The sequence below is a fragment of the Simochromis diagramma genome, unplaced genomic scaffold (assembly GCF_900408965.1).
Source record: "Simochromis diagramma unplaced genomic scaffold, fSimDia1.1 OVJJ01000344.1, whole genome shotgun sequence".
In the NCBI taxonomy this organism is placed as follows: domain Eukaryota; kingdom Metazoa; phylum Chordata; class Actinopteri; order Cichliformes; family Cichlidae; genus Simochromis; species Simochromis diagramma.
The window spans coordinates 13,419,437-13,439,288 of record NW_024387375.1 but is presented as its reverse complement, the minus strand read 5'-3'; the positions used below and the strand labels follow the sequence as shown (position 1 = coordinate 13,439,288).

The 19,852-nt window shown below is 40.4% G+C and overlaps 1 protein-coding gene and 1 long non-coding RNA gene across 3 annotated transcripts in view; one reads left to right on the top strand and one right to left on the bottom strand.

Moving 5' to 3' along the window:
• kcnab1a (potassium voltage-gated channel, shaker-related subfamily, beta member 1 a) overlaps window positions 1–19,852 on the bottom strand; it is a 110,939-nt gene that overhangs the window by 55,077 nt on the left and 36,010 nt on the right. The window lies entirely within an intron of this gene.
• Window positions 42–9,607, top strand: LOC120719526. Its single transcript, XR_005692713.1, has 3 exons — window positions 42–52; window positions 7,336–7,338; window positions 8,763–9,607. It is a non-coding gene; the product is annotated as an uncharacterized LOC120719526 (long non-coding RNA).

Sequence of the window (19,852 nt, the reverse complement as noted above, 5' to 3'; positions counted from 1 at the left end):
CAAGACCAGTCCATGGAGGCCTGGTCTGGAACTTACAGGACTTAAAGGATGTGTTGCTAACATCTTGTTGCCAGATACCACAGCTCACTTTCAGTGGAGTCCATGTCTCAAAAGGTTACGGCCGTTTTGACAGCAAAGGGGGGATTAAGAGTTTGCACGTGTAATCCACCAGCAGGCAATAAAGCCATGCCAAGAAATGTGACATGTGAGCAGTACTGATTCTTTTAATTTCAGTAATGAGTTTCTGAGTTCTTATCAGTCCAGTTTTTAATGTCAGTCTCAAATCCAAAGATGCAGTTTCCAGGTGTAAGTTTTCAAGGAGAAGAAGACTTTCTCTACATGAAGAGATAAATGTTAAAGCCTTCAGATGCTAAGAAGGGCTTTACAATGATGCTGTGGGTTTTAAACTACAGCTGCCTTTTGTGCATTGCTTGAGGATGAGTGCAGCGAACATAAGAGGTCAAGCCTCTCCACAGGAAGATCTTATTCTGTCAGCTTTGATGTCAACACATTAAAAACTGGATGTGAAACGAGAGACGGAAGAAACAAATCCATCTTCTTCATATTAAAGAATTAACCGAGGGAGTTTTTCACTCAGTCTGTGATTGAATACCTGTCTTTATACCTTCCTCTGCTGCTCACTCATCACACCCACTCACACTGTCGGGTGGTCTTTTAACACCTTCCACCCCACTCGCACTTTCAGTCTCCCTTTAATTCATCCGTGCTCTCCTCAAGAATCACTGTTATTATTCTGGATGTTTGCTGTTGTCACAGTGCATGTGTTCTCACATGTTGTATGCGGTTTCCAGCGTGTGCATTTGTAATGGGGAGATTCATGCTAACCCAGGAACCCAGAAATTCAAATTTACACTTAGTGCCACATCTGTTCAAGCTGCAATCACTAAGTTTGTGATACGATCATGTGGGCTAATTCTCTGAGTATTAGGACCAGATTTTTCTTTAAGGTGAAAACAATACCATCTATGCTATTGCAGCTAAAAATCACAATACAGCATCCACACACACACAATATGCATTATTGAATTCACACTCTGCAACTCAGCTTGCACAAACCAGTTGCCTCTTTCAAATACAGCCACAAAACATCCACCAAGTAAAAATCTTGCATGCATTAGACAAACCCACACAACATAGGTTCCTGCAGTTATCCACATCTCCATGGAGACGGAAGTCAATTACTGTATATGGCCTTCATATAGAAACACACACACACACACACACACCCTCATACACACACAGTTCATCTCCCCCAACACTACATATGCAGATATGATCGGGAACATTTCTTACTCATTCATCAGCATGCCTAAAGGACATTATTGTTTCTTGATTATTTCCTTGTACTATTTCTAGTTTCAAAGCTTCAGCTTGTAGATTACAATAGTCCTCATCCAAAACACATTGCAGGTTCACACTTTTCTCTTTTCTGGATGGACAGCAGGATTTGATAATGTGATAATCAGGACATGATCACTTTTTAATCTTCCTCTTACACAAACATTGGCGGCTGGATTGATTGGCTTGCTGAGCAGTAAACACTGCTGCCGGGAACTGAACCCAAATCTTTCAAATGTTTATGCCTCTGCTGAATTGCAAGATACAGTCAGATAAAGATTTTACATCTGTATACCACCTTAATATTTTTTAGATAAAAGTATCAATATGTGGTTGAAGTGCAGACTGACAGCATGGGCTTCACAGTGCAAAAGAAGAATAATCCAAACCTTCCTACAGAAGCAACTAAAGAGTTTCTCAAAGCAAAGTAATGGGATGTTCTTTAAAGGTTAACACAGCTTGTAATCTGTGTTCCACATGGGCACACAGCCAATCAATCAATCAATTACAGTCTCTTGATATCAAGTCATTATGTGTGTAGGGTAAGACCAAGGAGCTGCCAAATGGCACCAGGACAAGACCTGCTAGAAAGAGTGCTTCAGGAAGAAGCATGGTGAGAAGGTGAAAATTGCTGGTGCAATTATTCGGAAATGGAAGAGATACAGAATGGCCATCAATCACCCTCGGTCTGGAGCAAGGACGATCATGAGAAAGGTGGTATATCAACCCAAAATTGCACAGGAGGAGCGTGTCAATAACCTGTAGGCATCTGGGAGAACAGTCACATAGAACACAATTGGTAACACACCACACTGTAATGGATAGAAATCTCGCAGCACCCTGCTCCAGCACCTGCTCAAAAAGGCACATGGACAGACCTGTCTTCAGTTTACCAGTGGACATCTAAATGAACAAAGGCTTGAGAGAAAGTGCTGTGGTCAGATGAAACCAACTGACCACCACCTAAAAGATTTAGAGAGTTTCTGCAAAGAAGAGTGGGACAAAATCCTTCCCAAGACGTGCAACTGCAAGAAGCATCTTAGCACTGTGTTTGCCAACAAAGGATTCTTCACCATGTCACGGTTTCCCTGAGGATAAAACACTTTCACTCAGTGACGTACAAATCCACTACCAACTTGGAGTTCTGAAAGTTGACACAGTACGCGCATTACACGCTTATGCTGCAGGGACTTGCCGATCACATTTTCGGCCCACTCTAAAGCATACCGTTCTTTTTGACTCCTATAGGAACCACGATTTATAAAATGAACATTCTGTTGTATTCATTAAGAGTTCAAAGCCCACAACTTATTAGGAAAGTGTTTGAGGTTGTTATGAAACGGCTGTGTGCAGGCAGGAGAAGGACCCACAGTGCAGACTCTGGAGACAGAAAGTAACTCAAAACACAGGTTTAATGCTGAACTCAAAAGGGTAACAAAACTAGGAATACGGAATACAAAATACACTTACACAGACAGAACACACAGCTAGATAAGGGTAACAAAACTAAGACTCCAAGGTAAACTTACGCAAACAGAACACACAGCAAGATAAGGGAAACACAGGGCTTAAGTACATAGAGGGAGCAATCAGGGAATGGGCAACAGGAGGGAGACACAGCTGGGGCAAATCAGGCCTAACGAGACAAGGGGAAGCAAAACCAGACACATTAACATGAGACATGGACTTTCAAAGTAAAACAGGAAACATAACACAGACTCACAGGCAAGCACTATAACAAAGGGAACAGAGACGTGGGACCAGGGCAGACACTGACTGGACGTGGGGATACTGCAGACAGGGGAGACAGCAACTATGGAACACAGACAGAAAACCAGAACACTAAAACTCTAACCAAACCCCACCCAGAGAACCTAAACTAAGAATAATCCTAAAACCCATAAAGCAAAGCTAGAATATAATGAAATAACAAAATCAAAGCACCAAAAACACAAAACACTGGGTCGACGACCCAGGGACCCTAACAGAGGTCATATATTACAGAGCCCGAAGAGTTGCTTTCTAATAGAGATCTAAACATTAGACTTCTTTTGAATCCTCTGCTGCAGTAAAAATAAATAAATAAAAATGTAGTTTTAAAGCCTTTCCACATTGGCTTCATCTTTTAGACCCTGAAGCAACATCCATCTTTTATATGGAGTCTTTGGTGAGCTGACCTCTTCAATGCCCTTCTAGTTTTTACTCTAGTTTTTACTCTAGTTCTGAACTGTTCCCTTCACCAGCACAAAGCTATGCTAGAGGTGTGCTGTCAGTGCTGCTTGTTTGTCTGTTAAAAGATTATGCAACACCTTTCTGTCTGAAATCCATGAAATCTGGTGAAGAGGTGGAGCAATGACCAGGCAAGAAAACAACATCACCTTCTTTAAAACTGGAAAAACTGAGATTTTGCCTTGGCGGCAGTGTGCTTTTTTAAAGTGGGGCATTTGTTGAGTTAAAGTTAAACACATTAATTCACTCTGTGTTTCACAGACAGTGTTCTAGGAACAGAGTTTGTTTATATTATAAATAATCTGTAATTATTAATTTTTAATACTGAACAACTGATAAAGTATTATAAACTGCCAAAGGAAAAATAATTTTAAAAAATGCACATCATGGTTTTCTCGCCTCCATTCATATTCTTCATTTTGTCTGATTAATACTCCAAAATCTGACCACATTCAATTTACTACAGTGGTTCTGGAAGGTCAAATGTACACAACATAAGTTGAATAAAACACAGTAGAAACAGAAACAAATGCTGCAAAAGCTCAACAAAAAAACAAAAACAAAATCCCCTGAAACACAAAGGAAGTGTTTTTGGGGAGACAACAATGGGACGGAACAGCTGCAGAAGTGACAAGCTAACATCAAACGGCTAACGCTAAACATGTATCTGAAGTATTATATGAATCACGCAATTAAAAACACATTAGCTTGCATCTTTTTCCACTCACAACAATCAACACACATGAATCCTCTGATTCTTTTAAGTCTCAGTTCAGTCCTTCACGTGTTTTAGTTTCTGTCACTTCCACAGCTGGTCCATCACATTATTGTCTCCCCAAAAACACTTCAGATGTGTTCTGCAAAATTTTGTTCAAACTGGAAAAAGGGCGACATAAATGGGTTAAATTTAAACTGTAAATGACCAAAAATCATGCAGATGTTTTAGGCTACAGCGACACATCAAAGTGAGATTTCCCCATGTAGAAAAGTATGTTAGTGTGTTCGTGCGTAGAGACGATCCAAGAGCCTTTCCTGCTCAGTCATCAGCAAAATGTGTAAAGCACAAGTGTACTGAAGTTAACATGTCTGCATTTCACGAGTGACTTAATATCATACTGGGCATGTGGATTTGAGTCCACCATGCAGATAACATGACATCATTCACAGGCTACAGCAGAATTGAGTAGCATCCATTCACCGTGGTAATAAGTAACGCCACTGTTCTCTGTACAGGAAGTGAAACGAAAAGACAAAGTGAGAGAAAGGAGATCAAAACAGAAAGATAGAGAACAGGAAACTCATCTGAAGTCAGGATAAAAAGAACATCTGCAAAGAAAATACTTCGAATGAATTAGTGTGCCCCACCTCTAATTCAAAAAGGAAGCCATCTATCATTTGTGTAGTATTTCATACAGGAAAAAGAACAAGCGCCCTGACGCACGCTGCAAAATCAGGCGGGCTTACACATAGTAATGTGCGAGACATCATTGAAGCTGAGGATTTGCTCAGGCTCAGTAATAATCAGTGTAACACCTTCCCTCACTTTCGATCTCTCAGTCATGTTTTTACGTCTCTCTGCATCACGATCTGATGGTAATTCGGCGCAGTTCCATTGTCATGTCAGCAAAATGTCGAACCTGATGTACGGGAGACAAAAAGAAGCCAACACTGTTTTCAAAAAGCTGAATGTTAATGTTGTCATTACAATACGCCAGAGATCAAAGCATGGCAGGCAGCAGTTGGTTGCAGAGTGATGTGCTCAGAGGTTTTTATCGCCTTTGATTTTTAAACTTCCACACTTATTTGAGCGCAAAGCTCTAAATCATTAACATTTTCCCAGGATCTGTGATTTGCAATAGAGAGAAAATTAGGAGGGGAAGTCATGCTGGAGAAATTACTAGAGCCCACAAAGAACTGCTTCTGACTGTTGTGTGAAATAAAGGTGCAGTTCAGCTCACATACCAAAGATAGAAACATATTGCAATGCTGGGCTTAGCTGTACTCACAGCCAGCAGCAGTAAAAACACCAGCTATTCTTGTTATGTTTAAGGCAATAAAAGTAACAAATGTTTTGTAGAGTAAATACGGTTTTGCTTGCACTCCCTAAAGCTGTTAAAAGCACAATTACTTTGAAATAGCACACTTATAAGCTTACACCAGCTATTTAAGCAGTTGCCACATGCTTTTAGCAGTTAAATACTAACAAAAATTCTCTCTGTACTCACATAATGTCATGTAAATTGTTTCAAAGCTAACACTGTAATATATCTAAAACCAAGCACATTGCAGATCATCTCAGTATGACCGCCTCCCATTTCATGAAACATGGCTGCACTTTTCTTTTCTTGTTATTGTGGGATTATAATATTATTTTATGACACAATAACTCTTACAGACAGATCGGGGGGACAGTGTGATGCAGCCAGGAGGAGGCTTCGACAGCAGGCTTCCCACCCTGCATACTATCCTGGTTAATGCTCAACAGGAATGAACAATTCACAGCTGTTTTAAAGCAACCTTTAAATTAAAGATGTTTTGATTTAATATTTAATATGGCAGGTGGAACAAAGGTTAGGGTAGAGTAGTCTCAAGTTGTTGCAGATGGATGAGTGGGATTTTAAAGTTCAATTCGGGATCAAAATGCAAAGAATACTGCTGCATTAGGGAGCAATTAAGTGTTCGCATACCTGCATTTTGCACACATTTTTGTAAGTGTGCAGTTGTGAGAATACTTGAAATATGTCTTGTCATAAGACAAGATCAAGCTTATTTAAAAGTTAACTGGTGGCAGAGTGGTCCAAGTTCTTACTGGGGTTGATCACAATTCCCACCATCATTGCTGTTTATTCTTAAATCACATATTTTGTCTTCTTACACCTGGAACCATAATTTGAACAAATCTGAGCTATTAGCCCATAAAATGGGCTAATAGCTTTACCTGTTCACCTGTTTAAGTCCACATTAAACAGGTAACCAGTAAATGCATGTTGAAAGTTAAAGCGCAAACAACAGAGGCTGCATATACAGTATTTTTTTAAGAACCCGTTTTTTATGGTGCCTTATAAAATACTGTTTTTCATCTCTCAAATACTGAATTATGCACTCGATTTGACAAAGATCAAGGTGAACTATTTCATACTCCTGTTTTGTTGGTCAATATTTATGCTCCAAATTTTGACAACCCTGATTTTACAAACAATCTATTTAGCACTCTTCCTTTTCTTGACACCCATTGTTTAATTCTCGCTGGGGACTTGAACTGTGTAATGAACCCGACACTAGACCGCTCCTCACCTCGTGTCTTTACTCAGTCCTCTATGTCCAAATCAATCTCTGACTTCAGTCTCAGACTGGGTTTGTAGATCCTTGGAGGAGGCGAACAACACCAATCTTATTCCCGTATAGATTGTTTTTTTGTTGATGGTTCTCTGATGCATGAAGTCACATCTTCTGAATACCACCCAATCGTTATATCAGACCATGCTCCACTAAGCCTTGATATAAACTTCACTGGTAGACCTCGCTCCTGCCCCTCTTGGAGGTTCAACACTCTCCTACTATCAACCACTATTCAACCAGTTCATTCTATCAGCAATCGATGACTTTCTTGCCTTTAATAAAAGCGATTCAGTCTCCTCCTCATTGTTATGGGAAACACTGAAAGCATATCTGCGTGGCCAGATTATTTCTTATTCAGCTAATCTTAACAAAAACTCCAAGGTAGCAGAAATTTCAGCAAAAATTCAGGACGTTGACAACCAAAATGCCATTGATCCATCACAGATGTTATTGAAGCAACGACAGGATTTGCAGACTGAACTTGATCTCCTCACAACAGCTGACGCGGAACGTCTTTTGATTCGATCGTGTGCTACCTACTGCGAGCATGGTGAAAAGCCGAGTAGACTTCTGGCACACCAACTGAAACGCAGAGCCAGCTCTCGCACAATTTCACAAGTTAAAGACCAGTCTGGCAATCTGGTTTCTGACCCTGTCTCTATCAGTGGGATTTTTAAGAGATTTTACTGCAATCTCTACAGCTCTGAATCACAGTCAGTTTCAGATGAGATGCCTTCCTCCAGAATTCTGACCTTTCCACAGTAAATAAATCAGTTTCTGATAAGCTTGATGCTCCTATTAAAATAGAGGAAATTTTTGGCTCAATCAAATGTATGCAGAGCGGTAAGGCCCCAGGCTCAGACGGATTTCCGACTGAGTTTTTCAAAAAATGTAAAGACAAGTTAGCCCCTCTCCTTCTTGATGCAAAACTACTTGCAATTCGGCTCGAGCCGTTCTTCCACAGATTATCTCACAGGAACAGAATGGATTTATCAAAGGCCGTCAGTTGTTCTTTAACACACGTACAGTGCTAAGTACAATTTTTTCTGCTCATTGTCCCTTGTCTCCTGAGGTGATCATTTCTCTAGATGCAGAGAAGGCCTTTGATCGGGTTGAATGGGATTATCTTTTTGCTGTACTGACTAGGTTTGGGTTTGGAGAAAGGTTTGTGTCTTGGATCAAACTTCTTTATACATCCCCTCAGGCTTGTGTCATCACCAACTCCAACTCAGTTCCATCTGATTATTTCCCACTATGCCGTGGCACTCGACAGGGGTGTCCTCTTTCTCCCCTTCTCTTTGCTTTAGCCATAGAACCTCTTTCTGTTGCTCTGAAATCCCTCCCTTCCTTTCATGGAATTATCTGAACTTAAGGTATCCCTGTACGCAGATGACCTTCTTTTGTATGTAGCTGACCCCATATGTAGTCTTCCTCCAATTGTATCTGTCTTGGAAAAATTCAGCTCTTTTTCTGGCTATAAAATTAATTTGCTCAAGAGTGAATGTTACCCTGTGAACTTTTTAGCGTTAACACTTGAGCAGTCTGACATTCCTTTTAAGCTCAGCCCCTCGGGGTTTAGGTACTTGGGAATTAATATTACACGAACTTTGCCTTTACTGTTTTCTGAGAATTTTGCCCCCCTGGTCTCACAATTTGCATTAGATTTCCAGAGGTGGAACTCCCTCCCACTGTCACTAATTGGCAGGATTAATATTATCAAAATGAATGTGCTACCCAGATTTCTCTTTCTATGTCAGTGTATCCCCCTATTTCTGCCCAAACAGTTTTTTAAGTCCCTGGACCAAATGGTTTCTTCTTTTTGTGGAAAGTAAGAGCCCCTAGACTGAGGCTCTCTTTATTACAACAGTTTACCTCTAATGGGGGTCTTTCCCTACCAAATTTTTTAATGTACTACTGGTCTTCGCATATTCATAATCTGACCTACTGGCTAAATTCACCTAACCTGATTTGGTGTAAACTTGAAATTCACTCAATTTTTCCATATTTTTCACCTGCCTCCCTCATCTATTCATCACTGCCTGTTAAAACATCTTCTGTTGCTTCAAATCCCGTAGCGCTCTCTACACGTCAGATGTTGTTTCAGTTCAGGTCGCATTTTAAATTCATATCCCCCTCTACCAGATTACCATTGTTAAGGAATCATGCATTTTCCCCTGCCACTACCAATGCCGCCTGTTTGACGTGGCATGAAAGAGACATAAAAAGCGTGAGAGCCCTTTACAAAGATGATGTCTTTCTTAGTTTCTCAGAGCTGTCCTCAAAATTTAACCTACCTCCTTCTCACTTGTTTCTCTATTTGCAAATTAGACACTGTGTCTCATCACTGTTTCCAAATTTCCCTATTCTCCCTGCTGATCCTCCATGGGTTGACCTTCTGCTTGTGAGGCCTAATCAAAAATCACCTCTATCAAATTTATATTGTATGCTTATGGCGACCGAATCTGACTCATCAGGTAAAATCAGAACCGCCTTATAGCGTGAATTAGGTGTTGAACTGTTTGAATCATGGTGGGATAAGGTGAATCTTATCATGCGTTCAAGTACACCATGTGCTAGGCTACAGCTTATACAGTTTAAAGTAATAAACAGAGTCCATTTCTCAAAATCCCATTTATCTAAAATTTTCCTTCAATTATAGACCAATGTGACAGATGTCACACCTCCCCTTGCAATCTAAGCCATATGTTTTTTTTTCTGTTCGAGTTTGAACAAATTTTGGAGTGATTTCTTTTCTGTACTTTCGGAGGGTTTTGGAATTCAGATCCGAGAAGACCCTCTAATTGCTATTTTTGGAGTTCCAAAGACCCCTCTTAATTTAACTCCCAAGCAAAATGAGATCTTGGCCTTTTGTTCCCTTATTGCTAGATGCTGTATTTTACTTCTTTGGAAATCTCCCACACCTCCATCTGCATTGCAATGGCTTAATACTGTCCGGACATTCTTGAGGGTGGAGAAGATCTCACTCACAGTGAAAGGTAGTTCTGCAAAATTTATCCACAAGTTGACACCCTTTGTGGAATATCTCAGATCTTTTCCTTAGTACAATGCAATTTACCCACCCTGCGATTAGATTGAAAAGAATTTGAAATTTACTCCTTTTTTTAAGGTAGGCATAGGATTTAAGCACCCCCCTCCCCTTTTATTATTTTATTTTTATTTTATTATATTTTTAATGTTGTTTATATGGTGTTAAATTTAAATTTTTTATTAATTTTTTTATTTTACTTTATTTTATTTATTTATTTAATATTTTTTTCTTTTCTCCTTTTTTTTTCTTTCCTCAATTTTCTGTTCTTCTGTTGGTATGATGTTTTTTTGTATTTTAATTTCTCTTTTGTTTAACAAGAAAAAGTTAAAATGATTGGGAAAGAAATGGTTGAGAAAATATGTCATGTAAGATGCATACAATACAATGTATATAAGTTTCTATAATCTCTTGATAAAAAAAAAAAAAAAAGATCAAGGTGAAGTATTCACAGTTTGATTTATGGCTGCTGCTAGCAGGGACAAATGGTGCGATGCACAAATGTATATAACTTCACGTTTCCGGACCAGCGGGGCCACAATCACAGTTAATCCTGGAAAATGCAGCAAAAGAGCTGTCAGGAGATGTAGTGTGAAAGAGACAGGCATCCTGAGGGGATCAGCTGTTACACATACACACACACATAGAGCATTTTGGCTGATGGACATGTGGTTTCAACACTGGCATGGCTGTCAGGACGCAGAGAGTTTTAGCTGGAGGCGAGAGAGAGAGCTGTGCAGCTTTGTTCTGCTTTTTGGCACAATTTTCAACTTGTGTGGTTTGAAACAATGTCAAAGGAAGCGTAGTAATTTTTGCTTTTTGTCATACATCCCACTACAGCTTACACAGTGACAGTGTGTGTCCCCTCTGAAACTTACAGCACTTTCCACACCTGTATCTTCTATAATTAAGAGGAGAAGAGGGTCAAGAAGAGTACCAGCATATAACTCAATTGATTATTGATCAATGACCCTTTGATTATTCATGGTTTATATTTAACAGGCAAACATTTGATCCATTATGCAGTACTCTTCAAAAGTCTCACGCTAGTCTTGATTTTTTTTATATTTTGCTGGGAAAATGTGAGATATGTGCAGCGATTTATTGAAACATGCACAAACATAGATGGGTGATTTTTTTTAAGAAGCAGCAATTCTAAAAAGTTTAAAAGTCAATATTTAGTATGAGCACCTTTATACCTTAACACTTTCTTAGGCATGCTAGCTGTAAGTAGTTTCTCCAGAGTGGAAAGTCTCTGAAAGTCTTCAGACTTCAGAAAGTTGGAGAACTATTGCTTAAGTCCATTTTAAAAGATTACGAAAGACTCTGGCTCCCTGGAAGCAAAACGTAAAAAAATAATGTCTGACTCAAAACTTTTGCACACAACTGTATCTCTTCCTGGTTTATGTGAACTTGGTGCACGAACCTTCAAGAAATCAAGCAAACGTCCTGCTGCTGTTAGGATGGCACAAACATCAAAATTAGCTAAATGTTGCACTTTAACTTGAGAAACCAAAAACAGATTTAACAACTCGAAAGAGAACAACTTCGTGGTAATTGCTAAGAAGCTTGTTTCTGGGATGAAGGATTAATTACCAGCTTCTAGAGGGACTAATGAATCCTTGGAGGATCAACACGCTGATAACCACGAGCACTAATAACACGGGTAGTGCGAATAAAGTCTTTTTTTTTTTTGCTTACATGAGCTAAAACAGTTGGACACTAAACAGAATAAGAACCTTAGCAATCCAAAAACATCTGCAATACTGGGCTACTTTACTTACACCAAAACAATACACCAAAAACAATGACAAACCATCCGGGAACATCCCTTTTCTGAGTGGTTTCTGTCGTGTATCAGAGCTGCTTACAGAACAAAATGACTTTGTATCCATCAGATGTTAGTGACAATGGTATCTGCCTGTGCAGCTTCCCTTTAAAAGCATCTGGAAACTATTCTAATAATAGTCAAAAGATCTTTATCGATACATACCAAGGTGTCAAAACTTTTCATTAAATCTACAAGAGATGTCTCCAAATGTCATCTTTATGGGGGTAAAAGTTGACCATGCTATTCTCAACTCTGGTACATCTTGTTCTCTCTCCAAAGGTGTCAAATAGTGCTGCTTTATCACGGCAGTATGGATGCACAGACACTCCTATTTAACAGAACAACAGAATCTACCTATGGTTAGGTTTAGGTGGTTTGGTTTAAAATTCAACTTTTCATTGTTTTTTTACAAAAACAAAGAAAAAAGAAAAAGCCAAATTGTCAAATGCCCCGGACCAAATGCCCAAAAGTGACGAGCTGGGACTGGGCTCAGTATCTAGCATGCTACTGGGATCTAATTAAAGAATAACAATGAAGGACAAAGTCAGCTGCCACTGACTGTGTGATATATTTTGCACGGCTACCCACAGCGAGCTGTTATTCTTATCAATTTTTGTCACATATGAGATAAAAGGTTTGAAGTCAGCGCCAGTTTCAGCTGCGGACCTGTCGCTATAATTAATATTAGCTCCTATCAGCGCCTCACAGGACGCTCAAGGACAGAGAAACAGTTCACAGACAATCACACTTTGTTATTCCTCCCACAGTTCAATATGATAAGCACTCATAGGGATTTACTTGTATAATTTGTACATTTGACACACCTCTTTCTTCTCTTTTTCATTTTTGCCTCCCTTTTTGCTTTTCTATGCTCCTCTAATCATCCCAGCATCACTTGAGTGATTTAAATAGCGGCTTTTGCTACCTTTGAAAAGACCCACCCGTCAAACCCCCATGAAGGCTCCTTAGAAGAGATTTATTTTATTATTTAAATTATGCCATTTAGCAGTGATCTAGGGGAATATGAAAGTACAGTAGTTGTGAGGCTTGTTTAGCTTTTTTAGGAGACATGTAACAAAAAAAATAATAAATTATGAACCTCAGTTTTCTTTTAGATCACCAGTTATGCTGAAATCAGTACCAATTAGTACAACATCTTCACCACCTACTCTTACATCAGCAACTTTTTAAGTAATTACGACACCGAGCGCGCTTCCAGCCACATACTTTTAAGGAGCGCTGTCAGCATGTGCATAACACTGACTGATATGGACAACGCAAAGAGCAGCAACAAAAACAGCAACCACAAAACGCAGCCCACGTCTCCATAATTGGAGGTCTGACTGTGCTTCCTTAACTATGTCAAGTTTTCAAGCTGTATCCTTCTTCCTTTGCTTAATAGCACCCGACTGGAGATTTAGTGCCACCAGCTGTTTATCTCAGTCAGCTATTACTGATATTTGCATAATGGTTGTAAATGAGAACAGACATTAAACTGCATTGTTTTGGCAGTTTTGGGAAATTTGCTCAAACTTTGCACAATATTTGAATGGAAAACTCGCTGTTTATTCTGCTTTTATCGCATCACATCATATCCCCCTCCATGTTTCCACCCAGTTATGTCTGTTAGTCCTCAGCTGGCTTCAGTTGACTTTTTCCGTTTACCCTCAGCTTGAAGTACTCGTTGTGTATCTGCGGGTTTCTTGGCGATCTTCTGGAGACAAGTAACTAGTCTGTTCGGACAGTTTACAGGCTGTGTTGGTTAAAGTCAGCTGTGACTGTATTTCAGGTTAGAGTGAGTCTCAGGAAATGAGCGTTAGTCATGGCGACGTCCTCTAAAATTATGTTAAACAGGAGTAAGTGTGTGTGTGTGTGTGGATGTCTTTTAAAGTGTTCCAAATTGAATGATGGCACTATAGAGTCGAGGACACGATTACCATAGCAACCAGCATAGATAATGCGTTGGTTAGGGCTGTTGAGTGTTTGTTGTTTGGTGGTTTTGGAGCGGGACCAGCAGGCAAAGAATTCCTTCCTTTATTCATTATCATCTTTCTCGTTTCACAGCTCCTCCGTAGAACGCCACAACACATGGGCACTCTTTTTTTCCTTTTACAGAAGTTGCTAATCCGGCCTTTCACAACACTGTGCAAGCTCTCAGCAGGCAATGTACAGTAACTGAGCTGACACCAACCCTCTTCTGCCAAATTAGCAGTGTGTGAATTAGCTCATGCAAAAGCTTGCCCAGTTTTCACAAAGCCTTCATGTCTTTTTCATTGCAACACATGTTGAAAGGTCATCGGGAATTAGCTTTTTTTCCTGCCAAGTTTTTCAGATTTTTTCTTGTGCCACATATGGCCCAATCACATTTAAACCAGTGGCAGTTTTTTAGACGAACAGTCTCTTCTTCTTTCTACCAACATAAATGTGAATGTTGAACCCTTTTCTTCATAATATTAAGCAGAAACACTGATAAATAAGCAGCTTTCTGTGAGCGTGTGATTTTTCTTGTTACGAATATTTGCCAGTTTATCTGAATTTCCTGTTTCCACTCCACTGGTTTGCTGCGTGTCAGTTACTCATCCCTGGCATTGGCTATAACCCATTAAACGCCTTGTATGATGTACACATTAGACATTCAAACCCACACATTCATAGCAAAATAAAAAATACAATGAACAGTGAGCTAGGACAATTTGGTATTGTGACTGTCATACAGTCATGTGAAAAATTAAGCATTCAAGTGATTCAGTAACTCTAAGAACCAAATATAAACAGTAATAAGGTGAAGTAATTGTTTTCTGTGTGACTTAATCATACTCACATTGTTATGGAGGGATTTTGTCCCACTCTTCTTTACAGAGTTGAGGTTCACTGAGATATTCATGTATGCACAGCATTTCAGTCAGGCTGAGGTCTGAACTTTGAACTTTAGGCCGTTGCAATGCTGCGATTAGTTTTTCTGTTTTAGATTTGCTGCTGTGCTTGTTGCATGAAGCATTCTGGGCCTCACTCACATTTGACTCTAGAATACATTTGTATACAGTAGTAGCTGCAAAACAATCCTCAGACATGTGCTGTGCATTACTGCTAAAGATCTCCAGCCTGGTCTCATCCGTCCGAAGGACTTCGTTCTAGAAGTTGTGCAACCCTATTCGATTTTAGAGGGAAGTAGATTTTTCAGTGTACAGAGTATTTGTTGTTCCTCTGACCTTGGAGTGAATTTGCTGGGCCGTCCACTCCTGGGAAGATCGTAGCTCTGTTAACACACACCGAAATGCTCTAGACCAGCAAACTGCCATAACTTCTGCTTTTATAGAGGTGCTCACACTTGATGATGATCAGTTAATCAAGTGCATTTTATTAGCACTGCTAATAAAATATTAGCAGTTGCTGTGGAGGTTGTAAAGATGTACTCAGTTTTCACAGGACTGCAAAGAGTCCTGAAATAACTCTTTTTCACATGACTGTATGTGTGTGTGTGTCCTCAAATACATCTGTCAAAGCACAGGGTGGACATTGGTTCAGCACGAGGTGAGACACAGTGTTAACATGAAGCTTGGGCAACTCCTTCGACATCCTGAGAGCGATTGGTGCATTGAGGTGGTAGCACGCTTGGTAAAACACAGTATAAAGTGGCATCCTGTTCACTGTGTGTACTCAGTGACCTGAGAACGCAGGGACAGCTGCTGTTGAAAGACCACATAGAGCTAGAGTCACTTCAGGTAAATACTACCTCGCTTTTCATGATCCCACCTCTGTTACACGTGTTCTTTTAGGAGAATACAGAATACTCTTCAAAAAGTGAGGCCTAAGGACAGATAAGTCATAGAGATTCAAAGTGAATCCAAGACTTCCAGGCTCTCTGTCAGAAGGAGGAAAACCTTGGAACTCAGCCTTTATCAACAGCATGTTGCTTTGATCACGTCACAAATTTAGATCTGCGCGGCATTTCCAAAAGAAAACAATCTAACACTGTTGTTTGTTCAGTATCTCTGTCCTCCCGCCACGCTGCCGCTCGTCAGAAGAGCTTCTCTGAGCAAAAGGCGGTAGCTTGTTTAGATTCCGCATTTCTGCAATAACAGCAGGGCAGAGAAGACTCAGCAGTGCAGAAGCTTTTTCAAAAGACAGGCAGATTACTTCACGATATCAGTTCTCTTCGGGAGAGGTGCTGATGTTCCATGCTCGTGATGTGACCATTCAACTTAGGGTGTTAAAGTCATGAATGTTTCTAATAGCAGCTTCTGCAGTGGAGGCTTATTTGCCAGATAGTGTTGACTTTGCCTCTCTATGCTCCTCTGAGCCAATCCGTAGCCCCACGGTAGCTTCACAAGTAAAAGTCACATATGTCTCTGAAATGACTGCACAAAGGAATAGGAGGGTGCCCAACAGATGCCGTGCACTGTGACAAAAGTAAAACTCAAAGCTGGTCCTCATCTCCCTGGAGCCCTAAGCCAAATTCTGCTGAGGGAGCCTCCTACTAGACCCGTGAGTCCTGTAAACCATTTGCCATTACCTCACAGTCACACCTGACACCCCTGCTGTTCCCACAACAACGCCACCCCCCTCCTTTAAAACAGTTTTCTCCATCTGTTGGTGTAGAACAAAGTCGACCTATACTAAACAGAATGAGATTTATATAAACAAACATTTAGAATCCTAAGATGATTGAATATCAGCATTAGCATGCAGTAATGGGAAATTAAAGCTTTGGCTGAGCTGCATGGCAATTGGCAAATACAAGTTAATCTGCTAGAGCTGAAGCTGTAATGGGTCTGTGTTAGTACTGATGCTGAAGCTGGATCTGTGCTTGTAATACAGAATTTCCTGTACTAATAAACTTAAGTATATACACAGATAATTATTATTAATTTTAGCCAAATCAACCTGCCTCTTTTTTTAACATCAAATTCATCTTATATGATTGCTTATCATACACTAATTAGGCATTACACTTTGACCCATCAAGGCATGGACTCCACTAGACTCCTGAAGGTGTGCTGTGATCTGGTACCAAGATGTTAGCTACAGATCCTTTAAGTCCTGTAAGTTGTGAGGTGGGGACTCCACGGATCAGCACATCCCACAGATGCCTGATTGGATTGAGATCTGGGAAATTGCCTCAAACTCATTGCTGTTCTCTTAAACCATTCCTGAACTATTTTTATGCATTCAGGTACCAGGTGTTCCCCAGGTAGGTGATGCACATTCACCCAGCTATCCACGTAAAAGAAAGCAGGATCAAACCAAGCCGCCACCTTCCATTGCTCTGTGGCTCAGTCCTGAAGCTCACATGCCCATTGTTGGTAATTCTGCATTGGACTGCACGGGTACCCCAACAGGTCTGAGGCTATGCAGCTCCTTATCTGCTCTCTGACAACTTTTAATGAGAACCAGCATCAACCATGCGAGCTACAGTAATTTGTCTGTTAGATCGGAGCACACGGGCCAGCCTTCACTCACCACATGCATCGATGAACCTTGGCTTCCTATTACCTTGTTGCTAATTCACCTCTGTTTCTTCCTTGGACCACTTTTGATACTGACCATTGCAGATTGACCCAGTCTAACCATCATAATTTGGTCCTTGTCAAACTCAATCAAATCCTCACACTCACCCATTTTCACTGCTTTTAACACATCAACTTTGAGGATGAAATGTTCACCTGCACCCACCCACTAACAGGTGCCACGAAGAAGAGATATTCAATGTTAGTCACTTCACCTGCCAGTGGACATAATGCTATACCTGACATTTCACAATATGCTTTAAACAAAAGCCTACCTTTCTTTTCACAACCACATACACATTTATTTCTTTTAAATCAAAAGTTACAAATCTCTCCTACTTTTTTATATTTACTTTATGTATGTCATGGTCCTGGGTCTGTGACTCTGTGTTTATGTATTTAGACTCTTTAGATTCTGATTTATTTTATATTTATTTTAGTTGTGTTTCTGCTTTGTGTAATATTGTGTTTTCTCGTCTTCATTTTGTCATCTAATCGTTAGGTTTCCGTTTCCATGCCTGTGTCCCACATTTAGTCAGCCTTGTCTTTATGTTTATCTCTTGTCTCCATGTTTAGTGTTCCTTTTCTGTCTCCAAAGTCAGTCATGTTCCCGTGTCTGAAATCATTCAAAAATGATTCCAATGATTTCTACTCAGTCAGACTTGCATACGGCACGACGACAACATATTCCATCAGCTAATGAATTAATAAGGCAACTACTGATGCACTTCAGCAGCTCTGTACAAGTCCTAACTGAATATGACAACACTTAAATTACTGCTATCACTACAAACCCTCTCTAAATTTTCACCTGTCCAAGATTCAACTTCAACCTTAAAAACAATGAGCCAAAACATGAAGTTCAAACGTTTTGCTTTTTGCAGTAAATTGCTTCTAACACCTTTCCATCTCATCTTGGTTTAGCATCAGCTGATCACTCCCGAGCTCGAGCCTCTCATCCAAATATCATCGTATTTAGTTTCAAAATAAGCACAAAAGGCAGCGACTTCAAAACAGTTGACATCACAGTGGTTACGTCGATCTTTTACAAAGGCGGACATGCCCAGTGGGTGCGCTGTACAAAACAAACAGAAGCCGCATTGTGCTAGTTTGATCGTTTTTTGACTTTTTTTTTTTTCACCACAATTCACAAAGACATTTATGATTATTTATTTTGTGGTTCGAGGCACAAAACAAATAACTTTGTATTTAAAGGGAATAAACACTGCAGGCCTGTGCTGCAGCGGCAGCAGAGTGTGTGTGTATTATTGTGCCGTGAGGAGCACATACACACACGCAGAGAATGAAACACCTCTCCTGTTGTCATGCTTTCACCTACACTGCAGTGCCAGAGCAGATGGTGTGCGCAACCCCGGGTTCACTTCCTGAAACGAAAAGAAGCAGAGAGAGATGGGAAAGAGTGGTAGAGATGGACAGTGTGGGACTATCTCCTCCCATACTGTCCATCAGCATTACTGTCAGGAGAAGACAATGCTGCGTGGAACGATTAGCACTCGCGCTGGTATCGTCTCCCCGTCTCTTTTCGTTTCCATCTCTCTCCTCTTTTCTCTCCATCTTTCCGCTCATTGTTTCTGTGCAGCAGTGAGAAGAAACTCTAGCCTGTCCTCGTCTATTGTCACAAGTCATGTTTTCACCACCGTCTGTCAACTGAAAGCTTGAAGACAAACTGACAGGATGACTGTGCTGGCATATGGCTCACTCTCCTGTACAGGGAGCCATGTTTAAGGGAGTGTGTGCAGATGTGTACAGAGCTCCATTTAAAGTTGAACTGGAAAAACTAAATTGTTAAGCTGTTATATATATTATATATACACAGACACACTCTGCCTGAACTGTGGGCATATTTGTGCTGACATAAGCACGACTAAAGCTGTAACATCCTGGCACACACACAACACTACTCTCATGGCATCACTGTAGCCAACTGTCTGCTTGTTGCTTGTTTTCTTCCCACATCAGCAGCAGAAGAACGTTAACAGTAAACCCACAACAGTAAGCTCTCCACATCACCTCAACATGTTGGGATTTTCTTTTTTAGTTTACTTCATTTGATGATCAGTAAGGAATGACTGCAATTCATTTGCAGTGCTTGTAATTACTGACATCACAGTAATGTCAGCGCTATTGCCAACCACGTCTGTTTTCAAGGCGGCTCAATCAATACTCGTTTGACCCCCACTGTGAGGTGAGTCGCTGATCTTCCCAAAGCTTACTGCGAGCGTCTAAATTCACATCATCAAAGCGCTGACGCGGCACTATGGTAAAGAACGCTGGCGTGATCTCTGTGGCGGTTTATGACTGTAAAGTTTAAGTGGGATAATGTTTTTAGACTCCTTTGGCTCTTCATGTTAATAACACAGTTTCCTTGCCAAGTGTAGCTCTGCAAATTTGACTTCAGGTGCGTCACAGGTGTTCATCACAGGGTGACGTATCACCTGTCTCTAGTTACTGGTCATGCAGTATCACGACCCACTTACATAACCCGGCGTCTAGACAAGTTCATATTCCAGTGAGTATGTA